This window comes from Sorex fumeus, unplaced genomic scaffold, assembly GCF_029834395.1.
Source record: "Sorex fumeus unplaced genomic scaffold, SorFum_2.1 ptg000044l, whole genome shotgun sequence".
In the NCBI taxonomy this organism is placed as follows: Eukaryota; Metazoa; Chordata; class Mammalia; order Eulipotyphla; family Soricidae; genus Sorex; species Sorex fumeus.
Window position 1 is genome coordinate 59,067,279 of NW_026606101.1, and position 16,512 is coordinate 59,083,790.

General features: G+C 36.0%; 1 protein-coding gene across 3 annotated transcripts in view; it reads right to left on the reverse strand.

Moving 5' to 3' along the window:
• Positions 1-16,512, reverse strand: part of FGF12 (fibroblast growth factor 12) — a 561,799-nt gene that overhangs the window by 48,627 nt on the left and 496,660 nt on the right. The gene's annotated exons all lie outside the window — the stretch shown is intronic.

A 16,512-nucleotide genomic window follows, 5' to 3' on the forward strand; every position in this document is an offset into this window, starting at 1 on the left:
ATTCTGAAGTAGTACTCTTGTTCTAACCATTCCTGAAAGCCTCCTTTGAAAATAGCTCTGGAACTTCCTTCAAACTAACTTCAGTGGTGGAAATCTTGAATTCTAAGTATCAACATGATTTCTGGAGATAGTCTAAAGTCAATTTAATAAAATTTTCATGTTTTAAGTATCAATCAACATCCTTAGGTCTGTCTGAGGATGGTGCATGTTTTATAAAGAAAAAGTGTTATATTAAGAAAAATAATAGGACCTGGGTTTATCCAACGTGAATCCATCTTAGATGAGCATTGTTCAGAATATAAATTTGACTGGGAAAATGACCATGAGAAATATCTTTCTTGGAATGGTGGCCTCCGAAGCTATGCTCAGGGGCCCGGGGTCACTCCCAGAGATTTGGCCCATCAGATTCATGGTTTGGTGCTGAGGCCCAAGGATGTGGTGCTGCTTGGATCTTATGATCCTGGGGGTCATGAGTGTAACCCCAGTGGTATGTGGGAGTGAGACAGAGCTTTGGAATATTTTAGCATTTTATACATACATCTTGAATAAATGTATATTCATTAATGAAATGGAAGCAACAAGTTATTATTTTACTGAGATGATCTAATATTCGCAATGCAATAGTATCTAGGATTCAGTAAACATCCAAGTGTTTCATACCATCAATACAGTAAGATCCTGATATCCTGTTCCTAAACTTAATGTTAAGTTACAGATTTTAAGAAAGAAATGTATTATTTTTATTTGTTTTGAGACCGCAACCCACTTTGCTCAGGGCATATTCCTAGCTCTAAACTAAGGAGTTGCCCCTAGCAATGTTCAGAGGACCATACAGAATGCCAGGAATCAAACCCCAGTCAGCTGTATGTAAGGCAAGAATCCTACATCTGTAATATCTCTCCAGCCTAAGACAGACAGGTAATAATAATTACAACAAATGTAAACATAGTACGCTCAGAGTCAAGAATAAAGATATGGTATCAAAGAGACAGACGACTGACTTTTTTTGAAAAGCTGGGACGAAAATATGACACAAAGCTTGAAGACAGAGAAAGTTTTCAGGAAAAAGTGAGCTTTGACACAGAGCATAGACGCATAAATATAAATAAATGCTGAGAAGAAATGTTTGGTAAATTTTGAGAGTGGAAAGAAATGATGTACTGCCTGAGCATATGGCATAGAAAAGGGGATGACAGAGATGTTGCCGAAAAGCAACTGGGACAAAATATCAGGGGCCAATAGTGCTCCAACGAAAAGACTTGGTATTCATCCAGAAGGAAGGGGAATCTCACAAAGATTTTCAGCAAGGCAGTGAAATGAGTGGATTTGTTTTTTAGGAACTATTTCTCTGGCATCAGAGTGGATGATGAATTAGAGTGGAGAGAAACTGGTGTCACGTCTTGAGAGCAATTGCCTCCTAACTGGGCTCCCTGCCATCTCTGAAGACTTGCCTCAGTCAGATGCCTGCAGGACACCAGTGCACGGTGCACACCCAACTCACTAAGCTAAACATAGGAAAGTCCCACTTAAGGCCAGATAAATTACAGGGTAATTATTTCCACTGCAGAAACATTCCTTGCTTTAAAAAAAGATGCATCTCAGAATCCCTAAGTTCCTTTAAATAGAAAATGTCTTAGTACATTTAGGCATTTCTTTATAGCTCATTAGCTACTAGACAGAGGTGGAGAACATTGAAAAAATCTTAAGGTTATAGTTTACAGAGTTGTTATTAAAATAATGTTGGAACGCAGATAAAACTTATTTTTGCAATTATCACTTATCGGTGAGAAAAGGAAATTTGATAAATAATTCAGATGCAAATTACAGAAAAAAATCATTTACTAAGACAAGGACAATGTGTGCGATGATACAGAATGTTATCACCAAAATTTCAAAAGCATCACTTTATTTTTTAAATTAGTGATTTTATTTTATTTTTAAATTTTTATTAGTGAGGCATCATGAGGTACAGTTGTAGACTTACAAATTTTTGTGCTTGGGTTTCAATTATACAATGATCAAATACCCATCCCTTCACTAGTGCCCATTTCCCACCACCACAGATTCCAGTATCCCTCCCACTCACTCATTCCACCCCCAGCCTACCCTACCTCTGTGGCAGGGCATTTCCTTTTGTTCTCTCTCTCTTATTGGTGTTGTGGTTTGCAAAAGAGGCAATGGGTGACAATCATGTTTGGTCTATAGTCTACTTTCAGCACAAAAGCATCACTTTAAAACATTGTTTTGAAATCCCTTTAGGATTGCTTTCAGTACATTCTTTTAACTATTCCGTGTAGACATCTGTCTATGAGTAATTCATTATGTATATATAAAGTATAAGAATTAAATATGCTTTATATATTTCTTCATGCTGAGCTAGTTTAGAGAATTCCATATTAGTAATGAGAAGTCATGTGGCAGAAACAGAAAGTCGCCTTTTAATATCCAATGTTATATAGGATCAAAAGCTGTTTAAAACAGGTGCATATTATGGAAAAATATTCCATAATATTTTTCCATAATATTTTTCCATAATTTATTCCATTTTCATTGTAAGTTTCATGATTATCTATCTAAATAGGGGTACTGCAGAGTTTTTATAAAGTATGTTATGAGACAAAAATGATTGAGAATCATTTTAGAGGAAATGATTTAGGAAATGACTTAGAGGAAATAATTTTGCTTAGAGGAAAACTCCGTAGTTCTCTGTTCTTTCTGATTTAGTCATGGAACTCAGATATAATGATGAGAATTACAGCAACATCTTGAATCAAGAGGTGATGGAAGCTATTGTTGATAACAGAAAAGCAGAACCATAGAAACTGGCTCTCAATGTCCTCTGTAAACCTTATGCAAGCAATAATAACATACCTTGAGACCTATTTATGTAATAGAAATAAACTTCTACCTTGTTTAAACCACTGTGAATTTTTGTTGTTAAAGTAAAACTGTATCCTAACACATGTAATATCAAAAGAGAATATTTGTATAAGTTCTTATTTGCATAAGTTAACAGGATAAGCATACACAAAATAAATTAAGGAGGAATGTTGTATCATTCTGCATTTTCTAGTTTGACAGATACTGGTGATGAGAAAAGGAATATTTCTTCATATAAGCACAGGATTTTAGAGATAGGGATTTTTATATCCGTGACCACACTTAATCCTTGATGTAGCCATGTGATAAAGCAGCAGGACTTCTATTCCCTAAGTAAACAGATGATGAAATTAAAACTCAGCGTCCTGCTCAAGGTCAAACTACATTTGATGGAGTCAAAAAAGTCCTATTGAATAGCAATTTATTGCCTTTCTGTTGATAATCTATAAGGTCCTATATGAAACATTAGTCACATTATTATATATCATTTATTACTTATTTCACTTATATATTCTATTGACTATTTACTTATTTAACATTTGATTGGGGTAGTTTCCCCTGGATTTCATTTAGATTCATTAGTGTAATGGTGTTAACTGTACCTTTCTACTTTATACAACTGAAACCAGATAATATTCAGACATTGTAATCACTGAATGAATACATACTTAAGAAAAGCAGAGCATATCCAGTGAGTAGTGAGCATTACCATTGTTTCAAGAAGAATTTCTTAAGCAACTGCACTTCAAGGAAGAACAGAGAGCTTATAACTTACTCTGAAGAGCAGAAACTGCTGTTTGACGAGATGAGGCAGCTATAACCACAGAGCAAAATACTGGCGAGGAGAGAATGCAAAAGTCCCCTGAGGATTCCTATGTGTACTGAGCTGCCCCCATATATGAGATAACTACCCAATGCTACAGAAAGAACCTCTTGAAAACAGAAAGTCAAGTCAGTCATGGAGTACACAGAGTGTGAGTACGTGAACCCATATGTCAAGAGGCAAAGACCTGGTCATTTAAGAGGCTTTGGAGAGATATCTCAGAAGGAGGCAGCCTTGCATATGCTCATGTTAATAAAATTTGGAAAAGTCAAAACTTATAGGTAGAGGGAAGAATGGACAAAGAGGCACCTGAAACTTCAAAAGGTTGAACTTGAATAACAATTATGGTTCTTCAGCTGGATCAGATCTACATCTCTCGTAGAATTAGCTGAATAATTACAAATCAATATTTCTAAACCAAGCACTCATCTACAAAATGAATGATAGCAAGCAAGCAATCAAAATTTCTATCTTCTTACTATTTCAGTAGAAAAAATAAAAGAGTCAATCAGTATAGCAAATATTCTGGGGGAAATACTGCTAATAAAAAAGAGACAAGTAAAAAAAAAACGGTGTGCCAAATGGGAGGGGGTTTGCTAAAATTTTAATCCCATAGATTTTGTCAGAGTAGTTGAAACAAGTGATGACTGCAAATTACCAAGAGAAATAAGCAGAGAGAGAGAGAGAGAGAGAGAGAGAGAAATAAAGAGATGAGGTCAGCAATGTTGGGATGGATCCAAGAAGGTCATTGTAAAGATTTTGCATACTAGTGAAAAAGACAGATATTGCAGGACTTAAAGAAACATTTTACCATATGCCAGACCTATTTTGAAAGATTGCTCTGGCTACTCTTGGGTGTAAGCTCCAAGAGGCAATGGTAGAAGCTGAAAAGCCAATTAGCAGGTGACTCCAATACTCCATAGAAATGGTGATGTTCTGCATTAGTGAAAACTGTGCACAAAGAAGTAATCAGAGCATATTTATATTTGAATAAAAAGAACCTATGAAAAAATTCTGACAGATGATAAATTGAATATATAAAAATGAAGGAGTTAAAGATGATTTCAAGACTCATTGTGGTTTGCTTTTTTTTTTAACAAACTGGAAGAAAGTATAATGTTACAATGAACTGAAAAGAAGACAGATTGAGAGTAGATGGAATAAAAGATCAACTCTGGAAAAAAAACAATGGCAACTGTTGCTGATATCATGAATATTTTTCTGGTAAAGTTTAAAAAACTATGATAGGCTGCAAGATCATTTGCTACGAGATCATTTGTAAACCTTCTAAAATGGCCCAAAGCAACATCTTCCCTCTCTCCCATCCCCACCAGGAAACTAATAAACACTACATAACTGCACATTTCAAGAAAACTAAGAAACACAAAAATTCACCCTTGCAACAAAACAAAGTCTCCCACATATAGAGAGAAATATCACACAGTCAACCATGTTCCTTCAAATAGCCCATTATTTAACTTGAGCAGCCTATTATGAAGGGGAGACTGAAAAGGGGGAACAGAAGTTTCATTTTTTTATGTTCATTTTTTTTAGTTGACTTAACTGTATTATTCCGTAAGTATACTGAATGTCCCACAAGAGACCAAAAGTCCATCACAAATTACAAACAGGAACTATGGGTTAGCATCCTAAAGGGATATGGTTAAAGATGACTGATTGTTTTCTTCATGGACTCCTGTTGTCACCAATTTATCCCACTTCTGTATCAATGCTTTGCTGTAGGTGGGATAAACAAAATTCGTAGGTGCTTATGAAAGTGACCTGGACACCAGAATGTGGGTTTTCCCCAGAGCTTCCCCTCTTGCCTAGCAGGGCAGCCCGTCAGCTGGTGTCAGTAAAGACTCCTCCAAATTCTTTTCCTGGGTCTGGTGGTCTTTTGATCGTGACCCCACAGCACTATCTTACAATTGAACATATATTTTGTCTAACTCATTTCAGACTGAGATCAAAAACAAACTGCTGTTCTGTGAATTTGATTGCAGCTCCTGGGTTGTTGTCATGATTAAGAGTTATTCTCTCGGAGAGAATAAACACTGGAAGAGTACACAGTTATAAGCTTGAGTCCGAGCATATACACCAACACTGTTAATTTACAGTTTAGAAAGTTGGAGGAGGGAAGGAATTTGACATCAAACACTTAGATCTGATGTAGCCCAGCTACTAGCTTCCAGAAAAATTACATTTTAGCGTGTAATTTTAAATAGTGAGGGAGAAAAAAATGGTTAAATTCAAATGACTTGTTATTTTCAACAGGGTAGGTGACAAGAAATATTTTGTGATTCCGCCTACCCACCTCCTCTCATTTACGGTATAAAAATGCACTGAAGCAGGCCAATAATTTATAGTTCAATTTGCAGAGCCAAAAGGAAGGGTTCTTCTACACAAGACCATTAAAATTAAAGGTTACATTTAATATCAACCTTTTATCCTACCTGAACTCAAAAGCACTTTCAAAATCTGTCATTTAAAAGGTTATAAACCATGTACGCTCTTTTGGGCATCCTCAAGACTGAGTCTCTTTCCTTTCCTATTTTCTTGAGCATAAAATTCACGAAAGTGGAAAAACTGGAAAAAGGAAAAATAGAAAGGAAAACAAAGAGCCTTTGGCAAATTATGTTAATGTCTTCGAATACTTCAAAAATCAGTGTGGGAGTCTGGGTGGTGATAAAAATGGTTAGTATACAGGCTCCTTAGAGAGTTGGAATTGAAAGAGATTTATGGAAACAAGTACTTGCGCCTAAAAGCAACTACTCCACTCAGAGCTTTGTGCCTTGTATTTTAAAATGTCCTGGTGTGTTCTGGGGCCAGTGGACTTTGCACTGTGCTCTTCCTTCAGCCTCCATTGTCAGGATATGACCTGCAAACTCTTTTGATCTCATTTGACAAAATATTAATTAATGTTGTTTGGATTTTATTTCTCAAGAAATACTGGCCCGGCAATTCAACTATTTATCTGGACAGAAAGCAATTTTAAAAGAGCTATCTATTCACAATTGCCCAGACATAGAAACTAAAGTGTCCAACAACAGATAAATGATGGGCCTGCTAGTCCTTAATCAGTGCTAAATGTTCTTTAGAACTCTGTACTATGTCGAATGCGCTAGGCCTTTCAGGCAAGGAAATGCTGCAAAGAGTCTGTCTCTTCTTCCTCGGAACATAGTTTTCTCAGGAAGTCAGAGCTAGAGCTCAAAGTGCACCTCAGGCTCTTTTCTAGAAACAGCATTTCTAGTCAGTGCGGAGTTCTGCATAAACAAGCAAGGCAATCCTTTGAAAAGGTAACACCTTGGATGTGTTTGGAACTCAATAATCAACAAGAATGCCCCACACAAGAATTATAGAGCTCTTGTTTTAACAAATACTTATATCCTCATGTATAAATATTAGTTTCATTATATTTGCATCACTATTTTAAGTTGTAACTAGGTCACTTTGCACTGACAGTGTTTAAGAAGTAAGGGAGCTAGAATGATAGTACCGTGGGTAGGGTGTTTGCCTTGCAGGCAGCTGACCTGGGTTTGATTCCAGAACCCCATATTGTCCCTTCACAATTGCCAGGGATAATTCCTGAGTGCAGAGCCAGGAGTTAGCCCTAACAACGTCAGGTGTAGCCCCCAAACAAACAAACAAACAAACAAATAGAAGTCAAGTAAATTACCCAAGATTACTCAGCTTGGGAGAGTCAAGATCAGGGACAGGTCTCACCCAGCTCTCTCACTATATCTTAAATGCTTCACCTAAGGAATTCACAGTATCTATTATCCAGAGGGTTTTACATGCTAAAGAACTGATCCATTAAATATAAGAACTGTGTGTCTCTGGGATCCAACAGAAGTTGGATCATATATCTCAGTCTTGCAGAGAGCTTGATACTGTTACCTTTTACTCAGTGTGTCTGGGGTTCATCTCAATAGAATGAACAGCTACTTGTGGTTCATTTACTGCAAAGGGGCTTCTTTTTGTCTGGATTGTTGTAAGGCTGTGGCCACATGACTTAATTTGTGGGCTTCAAAACTAAGTCTAGGGCTAGGTAACTTCTTGTAATGCTAAGGCAAGACAACTGATCATAAGACAAAGAGTAAGACGTTTCCTGAGACAGTTGCTTTCTTCCACGAGTATCAGTGCAATTTATGGACAATATGATGCATGTTAGCAGACTGTCAAACTCTGAATTAGGTTATTTCTCAATCCACCAGTTGCACCTTCTACAAAGGAGATTGGATTCATACATCTACATGTTTGTGCCTCAAGCATCTACATGAAAGTGCATCTAGTTTTACTTTTTTAATTTACTTTTTTTTTCACATTAACCGCGTGAACTCAATGTTATATTCAATTTACTATAAGGAAAGTGTCATACAAAGCAATTATTCAATAATTTATATTTAATCAGTGAGAAAATATGGAATCAAAGCTGAAGATAAAAATGCTATCACTGAGTAAGCATAGTAGCTTTTTCCCACACAATTCTTGCTGTGTTTTATTTTTATTTTAGAACATTATTTTTTTGAGAAAGCATGGTGCTTTTCCAATTTTACTAAAGGAAAACCTAAGTGAGGTAAAGAGAGTGCCCACGTCAATACTGCAATGTACTATGCATGCCTTAATAAAAATAAGAAAAGGAGTTCTAATCTATAGATCGGATTACAGTTGCGTCACATTTCCCTCCATAGTTTCAGTTGTTAAATTCAGCAATGGACACAGAGCTAACCAATAAAGTGAAAAAGAATTGGCAATAAACTTGTTAAAAGTGTTAAACCACTAGTATCCTTAGATTATCTCATTTGAAGCCAAATAAAGATGACTTTTCTTAAATATCATACTAGAACAAAACTAAATATCATTTATAGCTGTGACCAGATAAGAATGGTTTTGAAAGGAAGAAATTGTGCCAGTAGCCTTTATTCTGTAAGAAGCAGAGCAAAGGTAGCATAGGACAACGGTGGAGGCTCACGGCCACTTCAGTGGTGGTAGTAGAGTGCAGTAACTTTGTACATCAATAGTGTAAACTTAATTGTCACCAAATTACCTAAACTATAATAAAATTTATTCTAAGAAAGAATAGAATGTCAATTTAAATGAAGCTATGTAAAAATAATAGTTTTTGACAGTAATGTGCACACTACTTCTCTGTTCAATAATGAAGAACTAATTTATGAGTTACTGGAGCACTGCGGCAGGAATTTCTCCATTTCTCAGTTGCAGAAAGGCCCAGTAAGGAGTTGAGATCTCTCATCAAAACAGTATTATAAGCCAGGAGCTCCCTCTGCTTAGTCTTACTTTCTTAGCTTTCCGTTCATAGGTGTTGACACAATTTTCATTCTTAAGTAACTCCCAGGACGAGTTTTCGTTTCTGTGTGTGTTTTACCGGGTCTGTGCTGAATACAATTGGGGAATACCTAATAACTTTTGTTCTATACATTTTAAAAGGTTCTCTTAACTACTAGTTTGCAGCATTGTAATGGAAACATTTCTTATATGTGATGGTTATATTTGTCAGAAACAGTTATGTTTCTTTATTTGAAATTCACTCTTCATTAATAATAAGGTTGTACTCAAAATTTCAGTATCTTGCTCATAGTTACATAGGTCCTGAAAGCAAACAAAAGAAGTCAGGACCACTGAATGCCAGAACCCTTTCCACAACATGCTTAGCAGATAAAAACTCATTCTCTTTTAGCAGTTTTCTAATTGTAAGTTTCTTGTGACCTCCCCAGATAGCTGAGCATAATCTTTAGACAGATTAAATTGTTCTCTTTATTTTCTTCAACTCATTTTCTCCTACTGAGAAGATTTTGTCACATTTTTTCTTTTTCTCATATGTCTCTTAAAATCATACGAAGAAAATCCAAACCTTTGATATAATTTTTTAGCTACACAACAGGGCTGCAGCAATAGCACAGCGGGTAGGGTATTTGCCTTGCACACGGCCGACTAGGCCTACCTGAGTTTGATTCCTTCCCCTTCAATTCCTCTGCCCCTCTAGGAGAGCCCGGCAAGTTACCAAGAGTGTCTCGCCTGCATGGCAAAGCCTGGCAAGCTACCCGTGACGTATTTGATATGCCAAACACAGTAACAACAAGTCTCACAATGTTACAGGGCCCGCTCCAGCAAATCAATGAACAACGGGAGGACAGTGACAGTGACAGCTACACAAAAACAGCTTTCTGGTTTCTCTAAAAATTTCATCTAACATTCATATCTTTAAGCCTTTCCTCAAATGAATAAATTTTAAAATTTCTTCTTTCATGCCCTCTTCTTTATAACTCTTACTTCATAATCATCAGTAAAATAAATAACCACTAAATATATGGGTTGGAGAGACTATAGTGGGGTAAGGCTCTTATCAACCAGGGTTTGTTTTCCAGCACCCCATAAAGATTGCAAGCCCCAATTCACCAGGAGTGATTCTCAAGCACCACAGGATATGCCCTTCCCAACACTAAATTGTTTTTTCAAGTGCACTAGCATTTGCATTTCTACTATGGACAATGCACCATGTTATACTCAAACCACTTATGAATACATATTCCACAATAAATTTGAGAACATTTATTTTTTCCTTGAAACAAATTTTCAGGCCATTTTTTTACAAAGAGTGTAATTTTTATATTTTGGGACCTGGTGCGATAGCACAGCAGTAGGGCGTTTGCCTTGCACGCAGCCAACATGGCCGACCCAAGTTCGATTCCTCCGTCCCTCTCGGAGAGCCCGGCAAGCTACCGAGTGTATCTCGCCCGCACGGCAGAGCCTGGCAAGCTCCCCGTGACGTATTCAATATGCCAGACACAGTAACAACAAAGTCTCCAATGGAGACGTTACTGGGCCCGCTCGAGCAAATCGATGATCAACGGGAGGGCCTTTACTTTACTTTTTTACTTTTGGGAAAAAATGACCTCAATTTTTTTTCTACATACAATTTAAAATTTATCTCGAATTTAAATTTTCCCATGTAACTTATTACTTTTCTTTCCAAGTACATAGAATTGCTCTCAAATTACTGTTAACCTCAATATCTTATAAATTAGACAGTGTTGTTTTTTATCTGCACCCTAAATAATAGAGTTCAACCTTGAATATCCCGGCTTAACTGTCTATTGTCTTTAACAATAAAATGGAACTTGTTTTATTAGATCTTAGTGTGAATGCAAAACAGAAGTTCTCTTGCATGCAAAGTAAATGATTTTGTATTGTTGTAGGAAAAGCAATGTGTTATCATATAATTTGCACATATTAGAATACTTTCTCTTCACAAAACTAAGAATATTTTCATACTCCATAATAAACAGTCTCTTTAAGTGCTACTCAGAAATTTCTTCTTTAAATTCTTCATATTATAGAAAATTATTAATAATGTTGATATAGACAAATCAGGATAAAAAACTACAGATAATACTTGCAAACTTTTGCACATTATTTCATAAAGAAGTTTTAATCCATAATATTTTGGATCTGAAAAATATCTCCAAGACCTCATTTTGAAGTGAGAAGCTAAGGTAAGACCCAGAGAAATGAAGTATTTGTTGAATCTAACCAAAGAAAGTGTACACTATAGAGAAACTGTTTCAAACTATCAATTCATTTCACAGTAATGTTTTCCAGTAACTATTGTATGGTCAGTTATTTGGGGAGGTGAAGATTTGAGCTAAACCCAGAAGTACTCAAGTCTCACTCCTTGTTCTGTGTTCAGAGTCACTCCTGATGGTGCCGGGGAATAAACATGACTGACACATGAGAGGCAAGCCCTTGTACTAGTTCTCAAGCCACCCTATTTTTTTTGTGAGAGTGGGAGTAAGTTCTTTAATAAATGAAGGTGGAAAGATAATTGTCATTTCTAATTGCTGCGGGTGGCAACTAGATACACTAGATATATGAGTTCATAAAATCATTTACTTAGAGAAATATAAACAAAAAGGTCTATTAAGGAAATAGAGCCCTCTCAAAGAACAAGCAGGAACTTAAACAGTAAAACACTCAGTGTTGTCCTTTATCTAGCCTTACATACCCTTTCTATTTTGTTTTGTGTTGTTTTGAGTTGCATCAAGCAGTGCTCAGGGGACCAGCGATCAAACAGGATGAACCATATGCAAGGCAAACAACTTAACCCCCACACTATCTCTCTGGCATTATTGTTTTTGTCTCGTTTTTATATGTCCTATTGTGGAAGTGTGCTTCCCACCCATGTAAGGCCATTGGTATGACTTAGGCCTAGGTATGTGAATTAGGCCTGGGAGCCAGGCCTGGAATTACAGTCTTTTCTTATTGCTCAGTTGCTACCAGAATCCTACTGAAAACTATTTTGCTGTGTTGCTCCAAGTTAGCACCTGGTCTTTGTCAACGAGAAGAGAAATATGCTGATACATTCTGCAGAGACTTATCTCCCTATTGTGGGTACCTGAGATTTATGACTGTCACCTGTGACCCATGTTAGTTTCCAAATCCTGGTTTGTGCCTGGAACCTGGAACCTATTGAACAATGGTATTTTATGATTGTTATCTCTTAGGCTCAAAATGGAGTTCGCTATTTAATATCCATCACTATTATGTCTATCCAATAATCTATTAAGGAAAACATTTTTGAGTGCTATATTACAAGCACACATGGACAAACATTAAAAATATTTTCTTGGCACCTGATCAACAGTGGTTCAAAAAATATCTGACACAGTAAACACTACACGCGTCTCTCCTGTTGCTTTTTGCCTATTGCTACTGTCATTGTTTCTAGCCTCACAAAATAACTTTTCTCTATGCTTCTCAAATTAGTTTTGTCACTCTTCTAGTTGGTACTTTTTGGTGATAAATATCAAGCCAAAGCAGAGAAGACTAATTAGGTTAAGGAGGAAGTGGGCACAGGAGTTAAACCCTGTTATATGGATAAATTTTCAGTATAACTAATTTCAAGCCAAAATAAAAGTAAACACTTGGTTAGGTCTCAGTGATTTTAGCAACATTTAATCCTTTATGATTAACATATAATAGTCATATTCATATTTTATTAAGAAAACGATATGCAAATTTTACTATTGTTTCAAAATGTTACTCTTAGTGTTAGAAATGCACACAGTATATATAGCCCTTTCTTCAAACTTATTATTAAAAAATCAAGGTCTGATTATTTTTATTTGCAATCTAAGATTTATGATATATTTATAAATCTGTGCCAATATTCTGCACCAGAAAATCATAATCTATTAATATATCTAAAAGGGGGCTGGAGCGATAGCACAGCGGGTAGGGCGTTTGCCTTGCACGCAGCCAACATGGCCGACCCGAGTTCGATTCCTCCGCCCCTCTCGGAAAGCCCGGCAAGCTACCGAGAGTATTCGATATGCCAGACACAGTAACAACAAAGTCTCCAATGGAGACGTTACTGGGCCCGCTCGAGCAAATATCTAAAAGGTAAAATTTATCACGGATCACAGTCCTCCCGTTGTTCATCGATTTGCTCAAGCGGGCCCAGTAACATCTCCATCATGAGACTTGTTACTGTGCTTGGCATATTAAATACGTCATGGGTAGCTTGCCAGGCTCTGCCGTGTGGGCGAGATACTCTTGGTAGCTTGCCAGGCTCTCTGAGAGGGGTAGAGGAATTGAACACGGGTCGGCCACGTTGGCCGCTTGTAAGGCAAACGCCCTACTGCTGTGCTATCGCTCCAGCCCAGATTTAAAAAAAAAAAAAAAGCTAAATTTGAGTGCACCTGTTGATATGGTACTTGTGACATGTGGAGAGTACAAAAAAAAGAGTTAATGGCATCTTTGGGACCAATTAATTTGGATTATATGATTCATATCTGGATACAGACAAACTACTTTCACTAAATATGGGCAAAACAAAAAGGAGAAAACATTCTTTAATGATCACTTTAATTAGAAAATACCAAATTTTCTTGACTTATTTTGATTTCTGGGTTTGTGTAGCATTTATGTTTTAAAAAATAAATTAAAATTCCCATAATCACAAACCAATTTCACTTTTCAGGTTCTGGACCTGCATAAATGCTATGCACTTCATGCCAAAGCAATATTTCATAGCTACTTGTGTAACTGCTTGCCCAACTTAGCAGCACCTAATATTTTTATTATGTGGATGATGAAATGTTATAAAATTTGAGACTTTACATCAAATTCAAAAGTTTAATTTTCAAATATCAAAAGATCTGAAGAATGTTTTTCAGTTTGGCTGTCCATTGCAATTGCTTTACAAATAAGAATTTCAAAATTGCTTTAGAATTAACAATTTTGTTATTTTTAAAATAAGAAAGCTACTTCAAAATTGTTGAATAGGAAAAGTATAAGCACAGATATTGATATGCTTTTAATGCACAAACCTGAAGCAAAATTCATTGGGAAAAAATAGCAGTGATCTTTAAGTTATTGACTAACAGCATTACTTATTTATATTTTAGAAATGAAATTATCAGACTACCTGTAGATCTAGTACACAACTGGAGATTCTGGGAGTGCAGTTCAGGAATATGTGCTTTCCCGGTAATTCTATTGCTCATTCATGTACCATAAACAACAATAACATAAACCCCATAGCACTCTAGTGTTTACTATACCCATCTTACACTCCAGCGACCTACTTAGTACTTCAACTTGCATTTGAAGATTTCTCATAAAGCTCATTTTCATTTTTTTCAAACTCAGTATTTGGGTCTGCCTATGATAGGCAAATAGAAATTTTCCATTGCTAATTGTGACAAAAGGACTCTAAACAAAATTCACGCATCCATCTTCCTTTCTGGTGCCGATATTCTACCTTCTCAATATTATAATGATTCTTTCTTTACAGTTCTACAGTCACTGTTTCAGTTCAGACACTCATTACTTCTTATCTGGACTGTTAAAACTGCTTCCTAACTAGCTTCCCTTTCTCTAGTACCTATCCACTCTAATCCATCATACATACTGCTGACAGTTTAATCTTCCTAAAGTGCAAGCCAGGTCATAAACTCCCTCAGCTCAGAATTCTTCAGTGACTCACCATTGAATAGTTCCGTTTATTCTGTCCTGAATCAATGGCAGTCCCTGACCTGGTTCCTACCTTTCTACACTTCTCTCCCTCATTATTCCCTTTACTAAAATTTACTTTACTTCTAACATAAAATAATCAGTCTTAATTTTCTACTTCATTTCTCCGTTTTTTCTTTTTAACTCTGTTTCAGTCCATTTTTTTCCAGGAGGATTTCCTAATTGTGTTTTTTTGTTGCCACAAACTCCAAATTCCTTTTTACATTAACAAAATTTAATATTTTCTTAATTAAGTTGTCTTCTATGAACTAAGACCTGGCTGAGTTGGCTGGTATGTCATGTCCTAAAAAAAAATCTATGAGCATCATTTCAACAGCTTCTTTAAAAGAATTAAAAAGAAAACAAATAAAAAAAAACCCTATATGTAGGATATTACATATCCCAATAATAATATTAAGAGAATAATATGGGAAAGCCCTTTGTCATCTTCTAAGATATTTCTCTAATGTCATTCAACATCAGGTGAAATGAAACACAATAAATTCATGCATATCTTGCCACAAACACAAAGTAGAGAGGGATATACACTATAGGCCTCTGTAAGAAGTTGATTTGAAGAAAAGAGGATTGGAAACTGGTGTTAGATTGGTAGTTTGTCTATCTTGAATACTATTTAGATTATACCAAAACATAAAATCCTTCAAATCCTTTCTGTACTTGAATAATTAATTCTGTGATAAACACCACTTTCAAAACTCTCTTTTCTATACAAAATAAGTATTTTTTTCTTGTAAATCCCAATGATGGAAAACAGAAATTTTAACAGCGAATTGAAAAATTATAGCAAGCTTTAAATGCTACACTTCCTAAATTTAGAATTTAAAGGATATGTTTCATGAGCCACAGACCTCATTAAAAGATACGAGTTTGTGGGCATGAAGACAACCTAGAAAGGTATTGTATATCTTTAGACTGTGACACATCTCCAAATACCCATAGTGTTAGAAGGCAGAAGAGACATCAACAGCACAGGAACTAACTGCCTAGGTCTTTAGAAAATTGTAAGTAGTTCTTCGAATAATTGAATTTTAAAGAAGTGATTTATTACAATTTAAAGATGGAGCAAATTAGGGGGAATGATATGCAAAGATAAAATAATAATATATCTTCTAAGTCTTAGAAATTAAAGAGTAGAATGTATTAATGATCCATAATATGTTAATAAATATTACAAACATATTTAGGATGTCATTCCTGTTTCCAGTGATGACAAGCTTTATATTATCAGTGTTGTTATTACTGTTTGAGTCTTTGGTTCATACTACTGGTCATGGGCTACTCCTGACTCTAGGCAGGGGTTTCCCTGAAGTGCTCAGGGGACCATTATAAGGTGTTGGGGATGCAATTAGACTTCGTGAATGCAAAACATGCACTCTCACTCATTGAAACTATCTCCCTGCTTCAAATAACTACTATTATAAAGATAGTTGATTATCATAAGATATAATTGACATTTGAATACCATAAAGTTTCAAAAGCTATGAAGATTTGGAGATGTACAACTACACCAGACTATGTCTGGGAAATCTTGGGGCAACATCTCAAAGGGACAGAAAACATGCTGTACACATAGAAAACAGATGAGCTTGATCTGTGGCTCAAAATGATTCCATGAGCACTTCTGGAAGTGACCCTCAAGTATTGACTACAAACTGAGTAGGCCAAAAATGGGAGAACATCTAAGTACTAGCTGGGTGGAAGGAAAAAACAAAAAAATTAAAGCAAAACAAAACAGTGAAAGCCTGATTTCTTTT